Here is a 16,914-nt window from a genome sequence, read left to right as displayed (position 1 = left end):
TGTGTGTGTGTGTGTGTGTGTGAGTGTGTGAATGTAGGACAGAGTCCATATCATGATAACGATCAGGGTGTGTGTGGTTGTCCTTTAATCGTGAGCCGTGTGGAGCAACACAAGCTTTCATTAGCAAGAGCTTCACTCACACAAACACACACGGAGAAACACGATCCCATCGTTATCTGATGGAGCTGATTGTAACGCTTCCACTGCACTAAAAAACCTCAATCCCACTCAATCCTTTCAGTCTTTCAAAGGCCCAGCACTATTCATATTCCTCAAACAGGTTAGTGTCGCCTACAGTGTTTTAATCAGCACTAAACTTCAGTGGTAAAGCGACAGCTCAGACAAAAATCACAGTTTGGTCATCTTCATCTTCTGGGGGACTCCTTTCTTTCAGCTGGAAACCAAACAACTTGGTTTGGTTTAAATTGGTCAGTTTTTTCACAAGCAAGAAAATCTTCTGCAGAAAAAGTACTAATTTTGCATTCTTCATTACTGGTTGTGCACCGAACGACATGCAGGTGTGGCACATCCTTTTCACAAAATCAAAAACATTTCATATTTAAATGTACCCAAATCTAGTTGTCTTGCAAACAAGTCAAATCAAATTTATTCATATAGCACTTTTCATGATACACATTGTTTCAAAGCAGCTTTGACATACTTGTATGTATCTGACATTACATAAAGAGCTGCTGTTTCATTCATGAAATGCAAACATAATTAATGTAGGGGTCCGAAACTAATGAACACTTTTACTTCCTCAAGAATCACTCACTCTTATCTTACAAAGTGTAGAGATGGATTTGCACTTGTTCCCTCGCTTTGCATGATTTTCCATTGTGTATAGAAAGTCAAAACAATTCCTCTAGACACACACAGCCATTCAAATCAGGATTCACGCTCACAAGCAGTTCAACACCAGCCCAGTGTCAATCACCACCAGGCAAATGTTAGCTTAAACATGTTTTAGGGACAAATGTGTACCCAACAGAGAAATAAACCTGACAAAGCCTCTTGAAATCGCCTTTCGGGAACTACACACACAAACATATTTATGTGTGATGTTAAAATGAGTAAGGTTTCAATGGTCTCCACAAGAAAGGCAATTCAAACAAATGCAGATTCCTGTAATAACATTACCGAAAACAATCCAGCTTCCAATTAGTATAAAGGCTGTGAATATGCTCTTTCACACACACACACACACAGTTGTTGCTGTTCTAGCTGCATGTTATAACAGAGATGAAATCTGAGTCACTCAAACCCTGAGAGTTTGCATATGATTTTCAGCGAGTTTTGTTTTGATTTCTTTACCGGAGAAGTTTGGTTAGTCTGCGTCGCTTATATTGTGCATCCAACATTCAACCCATTTAGACTTTCTTTCTTTCTGCGTATCTGCAACTTACAGAACAATTATATTTTTGTATTATTCATCACATGCGATTGTCATGCATTAGTAAAGCCGGTTCTGTGATTAGTAGTAAATATCCATCACCTGCTTTCAAATGGAGCGGCACTTAATATACAGAACCGTAGTTCGCTGACAAGCTACGTAATATCGCGTTCATGAACACGATATTGCGTAGCTCGTCAGCTCTAAAATCAAGTTTTCTTTTTTTCTGAGAATAGGCGGTCTGATTTCGGTGGTACTTTTAAAGAATCTGCTTCCGAGAGAAACACAGATCAACACACACACGCACGGCACACGCAATGAGGAAGCAGTGTGTAGTCGGCTTGTGTTGTAGTTTGATGTCTGTGCACTTATTTGGAAAAAAAGATGCCTGCTGAGGGACTGAAAGACCAAATCATGTAGAGCTTTGCAGTTCCACACTCACTGTTGATCTCACACACACACACACACACACTGGCTGATTTCCCTCCCACTGAGGGGACAATATGGTCATCCACACGGGGCGTCTGATTGGCCGCTGTGTCCCTCAATCACTGCCAGCATCCAATCGCGTGTTCTCTGATCATGTGACTGCGGTTCATTCTCCAACACACCTCTCTCGCTCCATCTGTTCATCTCGTCTCGGCGTCCTGGAGCTCGTTCTGTTGTTCGGTGTGTGTGTATGAATCATATGACTGCAGGGTGGGGAGTTTATTGCTGGATATGTCCGGCAGGACGAGGTGATATTGCTGTGGCCCGCAGTGGACGAATCAAGTGTGGAGAAGATCGAGAGAGAAATAGAGCGTGCTGTGTCCAGACCGAACGTCCACTGCTGTGACCGTCATACAATCGATTTGATTATTACCTCTATAAACCTACTGTATCATATCTGATTCATGGATCTCTAAACGCCTCTAAATCAGCAGCATGATCAAAACTTGACACTCAGTCTACTCCATACCTTCTGTCTTTTGATTGATAGTTTAGAGTTTTTGTCAGGTAAAAGCTCTTTTAGTATAATTTTACAAACATCACACACACACACAAACACACACACACACACACACACACACACCATTTTTCTGAGTAATTATTAGATTTGAGCTTTTTTATTTCAAGTAACATGCAAGCTTGAAAAACAAAAATAAACATGTTTATTACTGTGTTTATCGGCACTAAAATATAAGGGTTATTAAAGTTGATCAAAACTTGGCAAGGTCCAGAAAAGATCTGGCTGAAGATCACAAACAGGATTTTGTGTCAAATAACAAGCAGGGTTTTAAAACTCTACTTTAAAATAAAAACATAATGATAATTTTAGCATTTTAAAGATTTTGTTTACAAAGTTAAATACGTTTTAAAAGATCCGTCCACATCTTTGAGAAAGACCGGAAGAAAATGTCTGCTCTTTTTCTGAAATAGAAATCTTCTGTAACATTATAAATATCTTTACTGCCTACTATCTTTATCTTAGCTCAATAAAAGTAGTAATTTCTTAAAAAAAAAAAAAATCTTGAATCTTAAATGACCCAATTATATGTACATTATAAACTATTTTAGAGTTTGCAACGATTCCATCAACCACAAACTGTTTATTTGCCTTTTAAAAATGACCAGTTTGAAGGCATTTCACGAGCGACACTGTAACACAAACCCTGGATTCACGTAATATCCCTGTATAGTGTTTCATGTTTTGGACATTGAATCCAAATTGGATTCAAAATCAGACAAATTACCACCATTGATCACACACACACACACACACACACACACACACACGCACACACAGGCTGAATGGCACCAATTAGCCGCTGCACTGATATTTTCAGAGGGAGTAATTATGGAGCGGGACACAGTCCAGTGCCGACATTTTGGACTCTTGAGACAAATATTAACACATACAGACACACAGAAAGAGCCAGAGTTACACATCAGAGCAGCAACTGGATGAGCTAATTTGACTATCACAATTAACTAAGTACAACTATCTATTATTCGCTTGTTTGTTTATTAAAGTCAACATGAAACGGCATTTACGAGCCATTTGTTCACAACCCCAACGTGATGCATTTGATAGTTTAACTGGATAATTAACAAGAAAAAATGTGAGGTGAGACTTGTGTGAAAAGTGGGCATTTCATGCCAGAATGCCATTATAGCATGGCAAGATTTCAGAAACACTGCATTGCACTTAGAAAAGTAGCCTAAAATAGTGCTTATATTCATATTTGGCCATTGGTTAACCTTTCTCTGTATTTGCTGAGAGGAAATTTGTTTCACAGGGAGAGCGAGTAATTATATTTTGATGGAAGATTATAAAGATAAACATCGTTTTTTTAATGCTATAATAACAACATGCAATGATGAATCGCGCACAATAAGACCAGGAACACATATTAAGAAAGAGCATGGGCCAATATTAGATTTCACGTGGGCTTCGAATTTATTTCTGTATTTACTGTGTTATATATATGCAAATTATTTTTTGGAGAGGAAATCATTGGTGTGTGGTTTTTTTTTTTTTTGGACAGTGAACACACACACACACACACACACACACAGAATAATCACAGAATTATAAAGCAAGCATACAGTCTAGTGATGAACAGTCTACTGTAAGATACATTTTTAATGGTTTTGAAAGAAGCCTTTTCGGCTCATCGAGACTACATTTATTTGATAAAAAATACAGTAAAAATATGAAATTTTATAATAATTGAAAAAAAACAGTTTTCTATTTGAATATCTGTTCAAATGAAATTTATTTTTGTGATCAAAGCTAAAGTATAAAGTATTTTCAGCATCATTCCTCCAGTCTTCACTGTCACATGATCTTCAGAAATCATGATAATATGCTGATTTTCTGCTCAAGAAACTTTCTGATTATTATCAATGTTGAATACTGTGTGATACAGTACATTTTACTTTTTTTAGGATTCTTTGGTAAATACAATTGTCAAAAGAACAGCATTTATTTTAAATAGAATCTTTTGTAAGATTATAAGCCACTTTACAGTCATTTTTTTTATCAATTTAATTAATAAGAATTCATTCCTTTTATTATAAATATAAATAAATAAAAAATAATCACACTAAACTGTTGAATGGTACTAGAAAGGAGAATCAGAATTTCAATAATTATACCAGATATAGCAGGTTGATATGATGCACATATAAAATATGGGTAACACTTTAGAATAAGGTTCCATTAGTTAATGTTAGTTAACTACTTTCGTTAACATGAACTAAGCAAAAACAATCCTTCTACAGCATTTATAAGTCTTAGTTCATGTTAATTTCAACATTTACTAATGCATTATTTAAATCAAAAGTTGTGCTTGTTAACATTAGTTAATGCACTGTGAATTACCATGAACTAACAATGAATAACTGTATTTTCATTAACTAACATTAACGGAGATGAATAAATACAGTAATAAATGTATTATTCATTGTTTGTTCATGTTAATTAATACATTAACTAACATTAACTAATGGAACCTTATTCTAAAGTGTTACCAAAATAGGATATGAAAATATAATGAGATCTGATTGGTCAGTGTTAAATTACAAACCAATCTGAGTTAAAGGGACAGTTAACCATTTAATCAGCCTTCTGTTGTTGCAAGCCTGTATTGAAATTTTTTTATAATAATACTATGAAAGTCAATGGCTACCATCAACTGTTTGGTTATCAACATTCTTCAAAATACCTTCTTTTTTATTCAGCAGAAGATTACTTCAGAACGTTCATTTTTTGGGTGAACTGCCCCTTTAAGAGATGTGAACAATTCTATAGCTGTTATTTCTGGGTGCAAAAATTGACGAAATGAACAAAAATACATTGGCTGCTAGTCATGGAAGTTGTTCTCGCACACCGCAGGACTCAGAAAAGGCAACAGATAATAGTGCAAGAGGAGAGGCGCGCTTCAAAAGGAGTAATTTTACCTGCATATATTGACAAACAGCAAGAAAAAAAGCGCCATATCTCTTATTCCATTTCTGTGGCTCTTATCTCTCTTTCTCCGTCGCTCCTTTGATGGTCTGCAGGGAACGCGGCCCACAGCCTGAATAACTGCTCCTCCATTCACATTCAAAGCCAGCCGTGGATGAATGCGGCTCCCTCGCAGCAGAGGCTTTTTATTGAGTAATATTTTCATCTTTTCATCTATGGGAAGATTGTAAATCGCACGGTTTCAGAAAGCGTAGAGAGAAACCCTCACGCTCGGCCAACGCATAATAAGACATGCAGAAACGCTCATAAACTTATAAACAACTTTTCTCTCTGCTGGATCTCTGGAGAGGTGTGTGTGTGTGTGTGTGTGTGTGTGTGTGTGTGTGTGTGTTTATGCTAAAATTCGAAATGGCCAAGGCCGTTTTTCAAAACTTGATGACAGTCATGCATAAATTATGCTAAACTTTGTCCTTGTGCCAAGTAACGCATCTATGGAATAATGATCAAACCAATGTTGGTGGACCAGGAGAGACGGAACCAGAGGAAAAGTATCCCACCATGCTTTGCTCTCACAGAGCGGATGCTGATTCATACCACAAAGATCCACCATAAATGTTTTGTATGGCTTTAAAATAGTATAAAGTGCACAAGTCTCTGTTGGTGCATTTTTCATCATTGGTACACAAACACACAAACATATAAGCACACACACACACACACACATACACTAACACACACACATACAGACACAGACACACAGACACACATACACACATACATACAAACAAACACACCTAAACACACACACAATAACATAAATAAGCACACACACACGCACACACACAGAAATTCCTAAACAAACACACACACAGTAACACACAAATAAGCACACACACACACACACACACACATATATATCAATATATATATATATATATATATATATATATATATATATATATCATATATCAATATGGCTATAAATAATATTAATAATAATAATAATATTAATAATAATACAATTTGGCCAAAAGTGTGTGATCATTATAGCTATAAAATGGCATTATTATTATTATTATTATTATTATTATTATTATTATTATTATTATTATTATTATTAATATTATTATTATACAATTTGGCCAAAATTGTGTGATTATATATCAATATGACTATAAAATGACATTATCAACAACATTATTATTGTTGTTTTTGTTGTTATATAATCACATTTATATATAATTTTGATAATACACTTATGGCCAAATTCTGCTGATACACAAACAACTGCAACAAACTTGGAATCTTGTTTAAAATTATATTTTAAATCACAATTTGTATTTATTAGATTTTTAATCGTCAGCTCTAACAGACCGGTAATTCCATTCTCTAGTGTTCCATGAACAAAAGTCACAGAAGGGTGATCAACAATCTTCACTGTCCCTTCAAAAGTTTTGAGATTGCTTTTCTCTTCGCTGAAATGCTTGAGTAAAATCCACTCAATTAGAGCGTACCCAGAGTGGCGTTCTCCACCTCTGTCCCGCAACGTAATGGAGCTCGTTCCTGCCTCGTTCCCGCTGATGCTGACAGCTCATTAAACCTGAGCTCGTCACTGCAAACCAGACTTACAGTCGTGTGTGTGTTCTGCAGGCTAATATTATTTTACGAGACATGTTAACAATCACGGAGCTGTTACTGTATTTCCTCTCTACACTAAACTGCGAGCATTAATGTTCAGAGAGCAAAGAGTCACTTAGTAGAGTTTGGTTGAGCAGTGATTGGTTAAAGTTTAGCACAACACTATAAAACCTCTCTGTCTCTAAGTCGGCATTTAAGCAAGATGACACATAAAGGTTACCTTATGTTTTTAAATCAGACTCTTTGGAGATGAATGCACTTAACGATTCTGAGACGAACGGGGTCACTGATCTTTACCATGCTAACATTTCCAAGTTGGAGAGTCAACTCCTGCCATGCATTTCAAAACAATTGCATCAAATACGACATTTTGAAAGATGCATTAAAGCTTGCATATTTTTTTTTAGTTAAAAAGACAAGTTCTCTCCCTGTTTAATGCGCAGAGATAGATATAAGCAGCTGTGCATTGACTGACTTACTGAACTCAGACACCTTCAGAAAAGTATACTTTGCATACTTTTAAAAATAAATAACAGATTAAAAGAGTATACTCAAGTGTGAACTGAATGTAATGCTTTTAAACACTTAACTGCATGTTTACTGCAATTAAATGAAAATGCATTCATGGTTGAGTTTATATAAAATGTTTCGAGTGTTTGGAGTGTTTTTTACCCACTTAAGCAAGACTTAAGTACATATTTATAATTTCAACATTTGAAACCTGGTTAAAATACATTTATGGCAAACTAAAATACCATTGCTATTGCAACTTGCATGTCAAGATATATTTGAAAACATATTTGTAATTGCATGCATGTAATGATGGTGCAATTTATTTAAACTCATTATAACCAATGCAGTAAGGACAAATTGGGCAGGAAAGTCATTGTTCCATGTTGTTTCAAATGAATGAGATTGTTTGAGGTTTATCGTCAAACACACACACACACACAGCACCTGCCAAACACACAGTCAGTCTCTCTCAGGTTGATTTGCCATGCAAATATAATCTAATTATTATGAAGAGCGCTTGAGGAGACACAGCCAAACAAGCTTCATCTGCCACTGAGGCTCTGATAGTCCTGATGAGCATCTCACTGAACCTTCAGAGCTCATGAGATCTCAGTCATGCTTGCAGAAAATTGAAAAAACAAAACAGACAAACAGGTTGTTAAAACCAGCAGGAGCTGTGACCTTTGATTACAGACTTCAAGACATTGATAAATCAGAGCGGAAACTGTTGAGATTCTTCTGAAAGCCTACCGGAGACACGTTTATGATTGCTGACAGATTTCTCAGGAGAAATATGTGAGGGATAGTTTAGTCCTAAACGTTATAATTATTTACTCACTCTCATGTCACTTTGTTAAAAGAAAAAAGTTATGAAATTCTGAAATATGAGAAAAAAAAGAAAAAAAAAAGATCCAGCATTTTTAATTTTCATCTAAATGGTGGAAATAAAAGATGCTAAAATGGAAAAAAGGTTAAATGAATAAATAAATAACATAAAAATTTAAATTACATGAAAATTAAAGTGACTAAAGCAGGACACAATTACATTTCATTTAAAAATGACAAAAATAAATAGCAAAACTAAAACTTACACTATAACTGAAATATAATGAATATTATAATATATCTATAAGTTAATTACAATTGTTGTTTTTTTTTTACACGTTATACTAGTATTTTGGTAAACATTAACCTGCATTCTATGGACTAGTGTTGTTAACTAAAACTATATCAGACTATATCAGAAATATATATAAAAACATAGCAATATATAAAAAACTATTTCAGTTACCAATGCAATATCTATATTTTTCATTTAATTTCAAGTTTCAGATATTACTAAAACTGAAACAAAAATAAAGTAAAGTTAAACAGAAGTAACAAATAAATAAATAAAAACTGATAAAAGCAAAAGCATATACCAAAAAAATCTAAAATATATAAAATATAATTAAAATATTAACACTACAAAAGTATATAAATCACACAAAAAACTACAATGGTACACTCTCAGAAAAAAGAAAAGAAAATTCAAACGCTGTTATTGAGGTGGTAACTTTTCAAAAGGCACACTTTTGTACCTAGATATTCCATATTGGTACCTTAAAGGAACATATTAGTACCTTAAGTGTAAATCGTAGTACCTAAAATGTACAAAAGCATAACTTTTAAAAGGTTCTGCCCCAATGACAGCTTTTGTACCTTTTTGTCTGAGAGAGTATGGATTAAATAAATAAATGAATGTAAAAAATATATAATAATTCAATATTAAAACAATTTATATTCCACGAAAGGAAAAAGTGTCATACGGTTTGGAATGACATTAAGGTGAAAAATTTCAGAATTGTAATTTTCTTGATGAACTATCCCTTTAAAACAAGATATTAAAGCAAAAAAAACTTAATCTCACTGCTGTCCGGAAGAAATAATTGAGACATTGCTGACATCTGATGTGTGATTTGTCTTTCGTTAATCTCGTTAAGGTGACATGATCCTTGTTTAAAAGATCCAGGCTAATTGAACTGAAACTAAAGCCATCGCTGTGGAAACTCCATGGAGAGCCGATGGAGACGCTCTGAGATCTGAGAGACGAGCTCCTCTTTCATCAGAGCAGATGCTGCGGCTCAATTAAACTCTCTCAATCACTCAAACCACCAACAGCAGCGTAACAATGACGACTAGACCACTTCCTGTTGCCTGTCTCTCTCTCTCTCTCTGAAGCAGGTTTAAATGAGAGCCATGTGCGAGCGCTGCAGGTGTAAAACATCTGAATCTTCCAGGAGATTGTTGACATTAATTAACCATTGGAAAACAATTAACATCACAGGTACACAGCCGCTCGTGCCGTCCATCTTTCAGTGCTTTCCTCTCTCGCTCTCGTTCTCTATCGAGTTAAATGAAGGGCTGAAAGAGATGAAAGAGATCTCCTTCTCACACACGCATGGATTCAGCTCATCTGGTTGTGTGTTACACACGAGTTTCTCATTACAGCAAACAGTTAAATAAGGGTGAAGTCAAACCAGCTACTGACACACACACACACACACACACACACACACACATATTTAATTTTAGGTGCCAGAGGCTCCTTTATCGTTGACTTTTTGTCGTGAGCCTGGATTCAGTCACAGAGTGTCTATCTCTGCCTTTATCACATCGTTATCATAAAGCAGGAAGTCTGAGCAGGTCTCAAGGTAAAAGACAGGCCTTGCAGTTAATCCTATCAGAAGCACGCCTAGATTTTACAAACACATTGAAGATCATGAGTGTGTGCTGGACAACTAAACAAACCTCCAGCGACCACATCTGAGTGAGTGATTCAGCTATTGCAACACTCTCCACCTGCACGACCAAACACCAAACACACATCTGAAACTGAACAAACCTTACCAGAGTCCGTCTGGATCTGTGTCTGAGAAATACTTCAGAGTGAGACGGGAATAAAGGCCTCAGGGTCGGGTTGTGGACTTCTATGTCTGATTTACACTTACATGAAACCTTTGAGCAGCAATACAGATCTTTAAACAGGAACTTTGAGCTGCTATACTTGGACCTTTAACCATTAAACTTGCTACAGAGACAAACATTAACAGAAGGGAAAATTCCAGAAGCAATGAGTATTGTGAATGACCTCATATCTGAAGGACGTTATTACGCATGGTGTGCAATCGAGTGTTTAAATAACAGACTATAAAAGAAGTTTGCTAGATTGTGTTGAATGAAACTCTACTTGCAGCTAATTTCATATCAATCAAATAAAAGTGCGACACACTTAAGTACACACTTAAGTAGACTTTTAAAAAGTAATCTTTATGACAATGTCAAATAATATTTTTTTACCTGAAAGAACTTTTAAAATCATTATGTTTTAATAATCTTTTGCTGTGTTACAAAGAAGTGCACATTTTGATGTGTTGATTATCGTACTAAAGCACATTTTGTACTGTGGTGTTATTTGAAATTACATATAAAGTTAAAATATTTTACGTAAAGCTGCAACTTCCTCATTACAAATGTGCAATTACTATATTATGATTAGAAATTACATTAAAGTATATTTAGTTTATCATAAATGCTTGTCAGTACATTCAGCAGTACTTTAACCATATTTCAGTAGACAATAGAAGTCATTATGAAATTACTGTTCATATAGATATGTACTTAAGTCCTATTTAAGGGAGTCAGAAAGACTCTAAAGTTCAGTTAATTGTATTTGATTTATAGTGCATTTATATTTTTATTGCAATTAACATGGTATTACAGTACATTGCAAAAACATTGCATTCACTGCACACTTAAGTATATTATGAAAGTCAAAAACATTTCCACAAGGGTTACCACATAAAATGACAGTATTTGAACAAATGACCACTGAAATGTTATTGAAATAATTTTATGAAAGCCTTTTTTGCCTCAAAGAAAAAAAGTGATGCTCTCTCTCTCTCTCTCTCTCTCTGAAATGGGCTTCCATACAATTTTATTACTCTTGCACAAACAATTCTAGTTCCTTACATAACCAGCTACCAAAAATAACGATTTGTAAGCTGTTATTATATGGCGTATTTTAGCACAGCTCCAGAACTACAAATCTCATACATGATCTCTCCGCACACACACACACACATACACACACACACACGCTACAATGGCCTTCATTCAAGCACTGTGAGAAACAAGTGTAGGAGTGACTGGAGAGTGAACGAGTGTGTATGTGCGTGCGTGACATTCAAGGGTCATGAAGCCAGAAAACACATTTTTGAGATGTTTACAGATATGTTATCTGTTGCACATTGTTATAAAAATGATATAACACATTATTTTGAATATTAAGGAGAAAGTGATTCATATTTCTACTTTAAGCTGTTTTTGATTGGAAACCAATCAGCTTGAGTCACTTCCCATAATATCATGATCATATGAAGAGATTGTATCCTTCAGTTACTCATGAATATTCATTCATATTCAGGGTCATTTCAGAGAAATGGATCAGAACGGCCTTTGATTCGAGTGAACATGTGATTCAGTGACCCCGGCGCTGACCTTCACGGTCCGACTGAGTTCATGTGACCGCATGAATCACATACATCAACATATATGACACACACACACACACACACACACACACACACACACACACACACACTTACACACTCAGAGTATTGTCAGAAAGGACCTGAAGGACAGAAATCATGCTTGAACGAGTCGCTGTGAAACACTGCCTTTGCTAAACTCCCCCGAGGACTTGAGATTTGTAACTACACATGCTCTTATATATTTTTTTATACATTTTATATACGTATATATATAAAATATATTTTTTTATATATTATACATTTTATATATATATATATATATAAACATTGTTTAAGAACAAAGATTTGATCATGTTGATCATTTAGAGGCCTTAGAAATCCATATATCAGATATGATAAAGTAGTCTTTAATTGCTAAATCAACCTAAATACATTCACTTGAACCAAAAAAAAATTGTTTTTATGTTGGGTTTACAGTGGTATGCCAGTAGTGGTGGTGTTTCGATCTGTCTAAAAGCTAAAGCACAGCAAGTTTGACTATTTTTACCCTTTATATTTTTAGTGCTGGTGCTCAAATTAACGAGCTGACAGCGCTGCGCTTTAGCTTTTAGCCAACTTTTCAGGCCATCGTGACTCACTGCTAAATGGCAGAACAGATACTTGCTATAGGGTCAGATTTTGTTAATAATCGTACATCTTCCTGTGCTTTGTGAAGTCTTCTGATCTAAAGGTGTCATGGACGAATGTGAATGATCTGAGCAAACAACTAAACAAAATGAAGCATTTTAATCAATGTGTTCAAGTAAATGACTGTGTGTGTGTGTGTGTGTGTGTGTGTGTGTGTGTGTGTGTGTGTGTGTGTGTGTGATCACTGCACTCTCATACTGAGCAGCTCTATATATCGATCATCTCATTCATCACCACAAACAACAAGACATTATTTTTAATTAAAAACTCAGTCATAAATTGTTGGTTATATCTGTCAAGCCATGACTTTAAAAACAGAGCGAGAAGGGGAGAGACCATCAAAAATCATTTTCTGAAATATTTCCCTTTAAGCACTCTGTAATAAAAATGTGTGTATGTGTGTGTGTGTGGACCTAATTGAAAGCACCCCTTTTAACCATAAATTATTATACATGACACAAATATTAAGGACATAATTCACCATGCACTTCAGTAGTGTAACTGTAAGCTGTTTATGACTGGCACATTAACTCACAACTTATATTTAATCAAACTGTAATCATTAGATGATCTAATATTGATCTTTTGTTGGAAGTAATCTGATGATGAGTAAATACTAGAGATAAACACACACACACACACACACACACACACACAATAATAATAAATCATATAAAAACAAGCAATAATATAAAATAGAAAAAAATAACTAGGTATAGATAAATAAACAAACTAACAGAAGATTTGCCAAGTTTACAGAAATAGCTCAACCTAAAATTAACTTTTTTCCTTCTTATGTGAGATATAACCTACAAGTTTTCACCATTTAATGACTTTTTTTGCTTTCACTAGTTCATTGAAATGGTGCTGCAGAGTCAGATGATTTTTATTTTAAAGTACACATATTTCAAATATTTTCTTTATTATTATGAGGTCATAAAAGCTGCAAGCATAGTCCTTAAAAACAGTTTTAGCTGGTGTTCAGCAAAAGAGGTTAATCAAAGACCTATATGTTTGCATAGTGTGTGTGTGTGTGTGGGTGTGTGTTTTGCAGCAGGTACACTGAGAAACTTATTATACATTATCTGACATCAATACATCACCTGGATAAACAAAGTCTTGCATGTTTTGAGAACTAAACATATTTAGTAATATAAAGAATCATATGAAGTATATTATAATAATTGTATTTAATGTCTGTAACTTTATGCCATCAGTATAGCTATGATTGATGTAAGAAGGTATTGACACTAACAAAAACATTCATTAGAATCTCTGGCAAACTTCAAATGAACAATCAAGATACATTTGCTGCAAGCTCATATTTTCCAAAGAAATCCATCAACATGTTTTGAAACACACTAAATTACATTTTGTAAATGACATTGAGCCCATAATGGTGGAGGTTTCAGGACAATAAACTCGCACAAATACATTTGCATTACACACACACTCACTCAGTGAATCACAACTAACTCCATACTCTAGTATTAGTATCACTGGCGGCGCCGGGGGGGTCTTGGGGGGTCTGAACCGAACTGATTCTTTTGGTGATTGATTCTGGACTGATTCTGTGCTAATGTTATGAGCGCAGGTAAACCGAAGGCTTGAATCAAGGGCAATCATCGCAAATGACGCCATTAAGTCGAGCGCAAAAGAACCGGTGAACCGGTTTATTCAACTGGTTTATTGAATCGAACTGTCCGAAAGAACTACTGGTGATCAGAAAACCGATGTAACCGGTTCTTGACTTGTGAACGAGTCTATATCTGGCTCGGCTCGGTGTTCATCTTCAGTTCTCTCTTCACAGCAGTTCAGTCAGTGTACTGTTTGAGTAAATGAATTACTCCGGGATATTGGTTTGTTTGAACTCAGAGGGAGTGTCAGCCACATTAAAAAAGTTAACAGCTTAAGTCATTTGTGGATTAATGCGTATAGGAGACGCGAACTGTTTAAAATGATTCAGTTCGATTTGGTGAACTGGTTCAAGAAGATCCGGTTACATTGAGTGATTCGTTCACGAACCGGATATCACAAACTGCTTTGTTTTGAACTCTCTCTCACACAGACACGGAAGAGAAGACAATGATGAATAAAGTCGTCGTTTTTGCCATTTTTGGACCAAAATGTATTTTCGATGCTTCAAAAAATTCTAACTGACCCTCTGATGTCACATGGACTACTTTGAAGATGTTTTTCTTACCTTTCTGGACATGGACAGTATACCGTACACACAGCTTCAATGAGGGACTGAGAGCTCTCGGACTAAATCTAAAATATCTTAAACTGTTTTCCGAAGATAAAAGGAGGTCTCACTGGTTTGGAACGACATGAGGGCATTAATGACATCATTTTCATTTTTGGGTGAACTAACACGTTAAAGTTTGAGCATATTGTTTGCAAACTGCAATTGATTAATCAATTAAAAACAAAGTTAGTTGATATGCTGTGTTGTTTTTGTTGTTTAGTACCAGTAATATGCAGTTATTAGCCAGGTCCACTGTATTTTTTGTTGGTTTTCATGAGACCACCCTTGAAATGACCAGGACCCCCCATTGCCCCCCAATCAAAATTGTCTGGAGCCGCCACTGATTAGTATTAGTATTAGTATTATTTAGTTGCAGCACATTCAGTGTATTTGTTCAATTTATACAGTGAATTGAATGAATTAAAGATCAGCTTTGAGCATGCCTAACCCTTGTGACAAACAAGTTCACTTAACTAAAAAACGAGTACTTAGTAAAGAAATAAAATACTTAAAAGAATATACTTAAGTGTGCAATGGATGTATTACAATTTAAATAAATATTTAAGGTAATTAGTAGAACTTTAGAGTGTTTTTGACCCTCTTAAACAGGACTTAAGTACAACTTTACATGTAATTTCATAATGACTGCAATTTTCTTTGTATATAATGCACCACTGAATTTACTGACAAGCAATTATGATTATATTATTTAAAAGTATTTGAATTCATGAAACTGCAATGTAGTACATTTAAAATATAGTATATTAACTTAAAATGCAGTATCAAATAACACTACATTTCAAGTATTTTTAAATGTGCTTAAGTATGCTCAACACATCAAAATAAGTGTGCATGGCAAAACTTATTAAAACATAATGATTTAAAATGTACTTAGTTAAACTTTTCATTTGACGTTATTATAAAGGTCACTTTTTAAAAGAGTACTAAAGTGCGTTCAGAAACAGTCATGAAAGTGTCTCTCTTTAAGAGGTACTTAAATTTCATTAATATTTTATCTGAAATTTTTTTATATACTTGTAAGATTTGAAGTAAACTACAAGTGCACATTGAATACAATTAAGCACACTTTTTTTCAAAAGGGAGGCTTTAACCGAGAGCTTAAAGATGGTTAAAGTGAAACAGCTCAGATTTACACAAACATTTGATTCTAAATGAGGTTAAGCTCAGAAGAAGATCAGCAGAGTCCAAGAAAGTAAGTTTAATAAATCCACAGGAAGAAAAGACAATTGCTTTATATTATTAATATTTTTTGTTAAACATACAGTGCATACTAATCGGTGTTCAAAACGTAGTACATAAGTATCTCAAAACAGCCCATGATCTGCTCCGTCTGCTATTCTTATTAGAGACAGACTGAACAAAAATCTATATACGCCCCTGCATACTCAGGAAATGATGTCATCAATATGTATGGTCACAATTCCCAGAAAAGACTGTAAAATTTAAATGCATATATCTGCTAGGAATTTGTCAACTTTTAAGAGCATACCAGCATATCTATATATGTTTGCACGGCTGCTCAGAAAATCATTCGAATGCTGAAGTAGGATGTAAAAGCTTGCAGATAACACGCAAATACATCTTGTCACATTTATGAAGCGTATCTTCAGGGGTGGAGACTGTAAACTCGCTAGCAACTTCCACTCATTTGCATACGATCATCAACACCTGTCGCATACACGCATATATCTGACAGGAACAAGTAAAAATCAACTCAATAACTGCCTGATTTGCATACTGCATTGAAGGTGACAGCGATACCTTAATTATGAATGCATGCATATTCATGAGGAAGATTACTTTAGCTCTGCTGTTTACTTGGTGTTTTTTTTCTAAAGCGGTTACGTCACATTTTATTTTGCCTCAAGGTCTGGCAAGCTCTGATCTGATTGGCTGGAGTCAGGAGTGCACGGTTTATCTGCAAATGGTC

The 16,914-nt window shown here is 35.0% G+C and overlaps 1 protein-coding gene across 24 annotated transcripts in view; it reads right to left on the bottom strand.

Moving 5' to 3' along the window:
• Positions 1-16,914, bottom strand: part of LOC113051738 (adhesion G protein-coupled receptor L3) — a 245,423-nt gene that overhangs the window by 188,850 nt on the left and 39,659 nt on the right. The window contains exon 1 of one of the 24 annotated variants that reach the window (XM_026215750.1): positions 10,386-10,483. The exons of the other annotated variants lie outside the window; for them this stretch is intronic. The gene's annotated coding sequence lies outside the window, so the exon portion shown is untranslated. Of the gene's footprint in view, positions 1-10,385; positions 10,484-16,914 lie in introns of those variants that run through there. 24 annotated transcript variants of the gene reach the window in all.

Source organism: Carassius auratus, chromosome 32 (genome assembly GCF_003368295.1).
Source record: "Carassius auratus strain Wakin chromosome 32, ASM336829v1, whole genome shotgun sequence".
NCBI lineage: Eukaryota > Metazoa > Chordata > Actinopteri > Cypriniformes > Cyprinidae > Carassius > Carassius auratus.
Note: the sequence above shows the minus strand (reverse complement) of the source record. Positions and strands in the feature narration are given on the sequence as shown.